A 6,832-nucleotide genomic window follows, 5' to 3' on the forward strand; every position below is an offset into this window, starting at 1 on the left:
GTGAAAATTTATAAATATGAACCTACTAATTCCATTTTCTTCAGTTCAAATTAATTTCAAATATAATTGATTTTTAATTCATTCTCTCAAAATTCCATCAAAATAATTTATAAAAATTTTATTTGAGTTTTATTTTTAATATTTAGTATTCGATATTTTCCATTTTAGAAGAGTACGGTCAAGTTTTGGTTGGCTAACAAAATGAATACTATGCTATATTAATTTTGGAAGTAGTGTTATATCTTGGAAAATATACATCTAGTTTATCCTGTTAGCACTAGTGTCAGGTACGAAATCCATCTTAAGGTGATTTGCAATTGCATACCTCATTTTAATTTCGTTTGTTAAGTCGTGATTTTATCACCTTTGCATGGAAGTATTTTTTATTAGTGAAATATAAGTTATTCACCAATTTATCTAACAATCTAAAAAGGGATTCTTTTTCATTTTATATATATTTCATTTCTGTGCATGAATCACTGTTAACATTCTGCTTAGAAACATTCGATGAACCTCTAATAATGCTTGCATTCTTAATTTGACATATTTATTTCTTCCATTACAGTGTTAAAATTAAACTGAGCCTACAATATGTTTGACGGTTTAACTAGCAGAAAGTGAAACTTGAATATTTGACAGTTTGTTATTTGATATATTAATGTAGTAGCTTTTTACTATCTCATGTATCAAATAACAAACTCTACATATATTAGAGGTGAAAGAAATCCCTTGATTTTGTATTTATAGCCATCAAAAATTAGATCAAGAACGAGTCCAAATTAAACTTTAAAAGAGTTTCAGTTATATAACGAAAGCTGTCCCCATTTGGCACGAAAGTGCCCATGCTTGCACATGAGCTTCTCCATTGCACATGCATGGGCTTTATCGATCCACAATGAGGAGCCCTCGTTAATCGATCTACACAGGGTATGAGAGGGAAGGTAGTGGGAGGCTTCCGATGACGGTGGTCGGACGGATCTGAAGAGAGAGAGAGAGAGAGAGCGGGTCTCGAAAGTAAATGGAGAAAAGATGAATTGTTACGTAGAGAGGAGTAGAAAGAGTGAATATTATTGTTAATATTTTTGAATAAATAAGTTTAAACCTAATTATTGAAGGTGAAATTTGAAAACCATGTGTTCACATAAATTTTTGTTTTATTTTTTTCTCCTTCATATAGTTTATTGATTTATTTCTATTATTTATTTATTTTTTAAAAATGGCTAATGGAAAATTAGAAATCACTTATTACACCTATACACCATTATACCGCATGGTGTGAACATTGGAAGATTCCCTAATTTGAACTCTGCTTTTCTTCATTTTAATACAATCATTGCTGTCTCCAGTTGTCGGCAATTCTATATTTAAATTCTATAATTATTAATCCTATGGAAAAGTTTTTGATTCATATTGCTTGTTAAAACTTAGCTCATGTTTGACAACTATTATTTTCAAATCTTTTTTTTAGACACTCATTTTCAGTCACATATTCATACAATAACTTATTCAACACTTGAATTCAAAACTTTTTCATATTTTTTTAACAACACATACTTTTAAAAATCATTATTCAAAACTCTATTTTCTACAAATAATGATTGTCAAACAGGGGCTCAACGAGTCTTGATATCATATCAAAACTTAGAGTTTCATCTTAAAATATGAACCTTGTTAAAAGAAATTGTTCAATATCTTATATTGTAGATTTACTTCACATTTTTGCTATGTGAGATATTTATCTTCAGTATAATTTATTAGGTAAAGCAGTTTGATTCCTCTATAAACCTAAGACCATCCTCGTATCTATTAGGTAAAGGACTCGTATCAAAGAATAATGTTCTTTCGGAATGGTTGTGACCTTTTGATAGGGTGCTTTCTACACCAATAAATTTGAAATGGTGATATCTAATCGTTAAAATTAATTTTTGCCGAAAGATTTGACCATATGAAATGACACGTTAAAATTTATAAATATGACATTCCTAATTCTATTTTCTTCATTTCAAATTAATTTCAAATAATTGATTTTTAATTCATTCTCTCTAAATTCTGTCAAAATAATTTTTAAATTATATTTGAGTTTTGTTTTTAGTATTTAGAATATATGTTTGGGAGCGCCATTAGTTACGGAGAATGCATTTTCATGTCAAATCAAGAGGGTCCACACCTTGTAGATAAATTTTCCTGGTATATAAAAATAAATTTTCCAATTTTATCGGAAGGCTACTTGTACACTTGTACTTACCCAAGAGCCAAATCCATATTTCAGGATTCGAACCCTTGACGCGACAACCTCAAGTAAAGCTGGATTTCTCCACTCTTTCCTTTTACCACTTGGAGATGTACCCTCAGGGCCGCATTACATCTTTAATAGTTTTTATATAAGATGATTTAAAGTATTACGACAGGAGAAATAGAGATAAATATAAAAAAAAAAAAATTATGGCCCGTTTGAGTCACATTAATATAAGAATGAGAATATAGCCATTACGAGTTCTACACTAGAGATAAATTTTCAAATATAGTGGTTTGGTGTGATGGATAAAGATCATATTTTTCATTTTAATGAGTAAATAATAGAAAACAAACATGGGCTTCATTGAATTACCTTAAAATTTTTAGAATATACTATTTCTACATAACATGGTATCTATAATGGTGTCCATTTGCCCCTAGGGCACATCTCCAAGTGGTAAAAGGGGAGGGTGGAGAAATCCAGCTTTGCTTGAGGCTGCTGCGTCAAGGGTTCGAATCCTGAAATATGGATTTGGCTTTTGGGTAAGTGCAAGTATACAAGCAGCCTTCCACCCTGTACCCTTGGAGGCATAACCTGCGATTTACTTCCCTCACGATGTTCCAGGGCAGGGGTGGTGGGGGATCCTTAAGGTTAAGGTTTAACCTTTTTTTATAATGGTGTCCATTTGCTCCCAGTGCACATCTCCAAGTGATAAAAGGGGAGGGTGGAGAAATCTAGCTTTGCTTGAGGCTGCTGCGTCAAGGGTTCGAATCCTGAAATATGAATTTGACTCTTAGATAAGTATAAATGTACAAGCAGCCTTCCATCCTGTACTCTTGGAGGCATAACCTGCGATTTACCTCCCTTACGATATTTCAGGATAGAGGCGGTGGGGGACCCTTAAAGTTGGAATTCAACCTTTATAATGGTGTCCATTTTCCTCATATAGAGGGGGATCCATTTTGAAAAAATTATATTTCATTCGAAGTAGGTATCCAATGTGGACCCCTCTCTTTGTGAGAGAAGTGGACAACGTTATAGATAACCTGATGTAGATGTAGTATAATCCAATTTTTTTTTTACAATTAAACTATTTTGGCAGAATTTTTTTGACATAATGGTTGACATCCTTTCACAGCGTGTGGGCCCGACATGAATAAAAGAATCCAAAAAAGAAGTGGACTACCCGCTAATGTGAGTACGCATCCATTATATCAAAAAAATTCTGTCACCATAGCATTGTTGAATATTTTATACATCCTAAACTAATAACAGCTTTTATCAACATATTTTGTTGAACCTGCAATTTTTATCTATACATTATATAAGATTAATTGTTTATAGTTTACAAAAACTTTACCAAACATACACTAAGATATTAGATGAATTTTAGCATAAGATTTGGCTAGTCATCCATCTCTAATATCACCATGAATTGTGCACGCGACCATCGTATAAAAAAAGGTTAATTTTCTGCAGTCAACTTGACTTTAGCCAAATCTCAATTCAGCAGTAGAGTAATGTCAATTTAGTTTCAATTAATTGACTAAATTTTAACTTATTCTCATATTTCACCACTCTATCGAACGTCTCCAAAATTTATGAATTTTTTTTAATTGATGGTCATATTGCAAAGAATCTTCCACATAGTCGCTCTATTAGCATGCCAATTACCAATATTTCAAGCCATAAATGTGTTACAAAAGATTGTAATTTAAAAATTATAATCAAAGACATTCTCATAAACAAGTAATTTAATAATTTTAACCTAAAGATAGTATCATAATTCTGATTTTACCATTTTCATTTTTGGGGTGACACGTAACAAACAATTACGTGAATAATCGATTGTAGAATGGTTATCAACGAAGCAATTTCCACTAATTTAGCGATGATAGTGGTGAAATTTACTAAATTAAAGTTTATCGATTAAATTAAAATAAATTAAATTTTAATGACCTAATTGAAATTTTGTTCAAACTTTGGTGATTGGGATGAAAACGACATCCACATATAGAGATGTGTTTAAAAATATTAAAATAAATAAATTTGGTTCACCGTAAAGTAAACTAGATTCTAATTTTAGGCAAACATGTAATTACTCACTATGTTCCCCACTCAGTTGCCATCTTTGATAGTTAATAAAAAAAAAAAAAAAGATTGAACCCCAACCTTGGGGCCCTCACCGCCCCGCCCTTAGAACTTTGTGAGGAAGGTAAATCGCGAGATGTGTCCCAACAGGTCAGGGAACAAGAGTTGCCCGTACACTGCGCCTACAAGGAGTCCAATTTCATGTATCAGGAATCGAACCCCCACACTGCGACTGCTAGCAAGGCGTGGGATAACCTTACTCCTCTCTTTTGCACCACTAAACTATGCCCCGGAAGCTCTTTGATAGTTGAATATATGGTTGATAATTATTGTTTTAGTTTAAATGATAACAAGAATATAATATCCTAACATGCTACGCCCTTGTTTTATTCTCATTATTTCCAAAATATATTTTTTCTCTTCTTTTCAACTATACATTCTTAAATAAAATAATATTACACTAAACTCATTTTTTAATTTTTAATCAGACATTCTCTATCAATATAGTATTTCAAAATACATTCATATCCAAAATAAAGTTTGAATGTTCAATTAACAAATTTTAACTTTTTGACTGTCAAATAAACAGAATACATCCGTTGAAGGTCGTAGTTGCTACAAATTTAAAAACTTAAGGACTCTTTTTAACAGATTGAGAATTGGTGACCGACTTACTTTATTTCACATAAATTTAGCACCCAATTGTAATTTTCCCTCACAGACACATTCAAATCCATTTCCAATTCAGCAAAACGATCAACCAAGAAAAAAGCTGGAGGTACAGAACCAGGCCCCTGCCAGATGTGAGAGCCCCACCTTCTCTTTTTAATTGCTGTGGGGCCCGAATCCTCTACAGTGAGGGGTCTGTGCACCTGTGAACCCCCGAGCTCCTATACGTGGAGCTCGCAATTCCCAACCTCACGTGGGCCCATTATCCACACCCTAACACCCCCTCTACCCTGAAAAAAAAAAAAAGAAAAAAAAAAGCCGAATTTGGAATTTGAATTCTTATCCTTCCCAAATAGCCGTTACAACCAATTCGGCCTTCTCTGTATGGTTCCATTTAATTTGCCCTTCCTTAATTTCTAAAACTCAATTTATTTTTCTGTCTCCTCATTTATTTCTTGAACTATGCGCGACCACTTAACACTCTACAATATAGCTTTCACCCAGAAACCATCCATTCTCACTCTCTTCTCTCGAAAATTCAGTCATTTTCTCTCTCTCTCTCTCTCTCTCTCTCTATATATATGCACATACATATCGTGAATATAATAGTTTTCGCTACAGAGTTTTGAAGATCTTGATTTCAAGTGGTTCGTGTAAGTTCTCTTCATATTAAAATAAGGGTTTTTGTTTTCTTGAGGTTTTAATGATCTTTGTTAAGAAAAATTATTTCATTTTAATTGTGTTTGCATTACGATTTTTTTTGAAGTGATTTACTGTAAATCACTGACCCTTTAGGTTGTTCTATTTGGTTCTTGGAATATGTAGAGTGTGGATTAGCTTGATTTGTATTTTTGATGTGATTTTTAATTGTTGATGAAGTGCTGAATAACAGAGATTTGAAAACCTTGACTTGATATTTCACACATTAATGTGATTTTCTTGAATGGAATGTTAATTAGTCGATTTTGAAATAGGTACAACGTTGGTACCCAATATTTGATACTATAATGGAGTCCAAGATTTTATTTTATTTTATTTCATTATTTTTATGCCTTCCTACTTCCCGGTGCTATCAAATCTTCTCTATCAAAAACGTCATTGATGTTTTAGATAACTATTAACTCTTACTTTGATTGTTCGAAATGTGGATGAAAGATTAGAGGTATAAACTTTCGAATCGTATTGATGTTGAAATGTCAATGATTTAAATCTATGTTTCTTTACAGAAACCTCAGATGGCCTCTTTTTATTTTATTGAATTTCAGATGGATATTTGGTATAGAAGCATTGCTCATCTTGGCGGTCACTTCCGTGGTTCTTGAAAACAGAATTGGCAGGACGAAATCTGTATCTGGATATGGGGATGGAGAAATATGGTTCCAGACGTGGAAGTGGCTTCTTCCAGATATTTGACTGGAACGCAAAATCTCGAAAGAAATTGTTTTCTAGCAAGTCTGATTTACCAGGTACGGTTGGGAAAATTAGTGATATGGATTTGCTTTAATGATAAAAATTGTGTACGTGTGATTTAGTAGTAATGGTTTTTATGTGTTATGATATGATAAATATTGTTTTCTTTGTCATTTTATAGAACAGTCGAAACAGAAAAAGATATGTGACAGAAGAAGTTTGCCAATGACGCAGATTCATGTGGTGAGAACATACCAGCATAATCTATTCCCATTGAGTTATTACGATTTGATTTCCATTAATTTTGATTTAAATTCACACGCCATTTGTATATATCCAGTTAGAAGAGGAAGAAATGATAGCTGGATCAAGTATTAGAGGAAGTAGTGATTATAGCTGTGCTTCATCTGTTACTGATGAAGATTT

Source organism: Olea europaea, unplaced genomic scaffold, assembly GCF_002742605.1.
Source record: "Olea europaea var. sylvestris unplaced genomic scaffold, O_europaea_v1 scaffold1656, whole genome shotgun sequence".
In the NCBI taxonomy this organism is placed as follows: Eukaryota; Viridiplantae; Streptophyta; class Magnoliopsida; order Lamiales; family Oleaceae; genus Olea; species Olea europaea.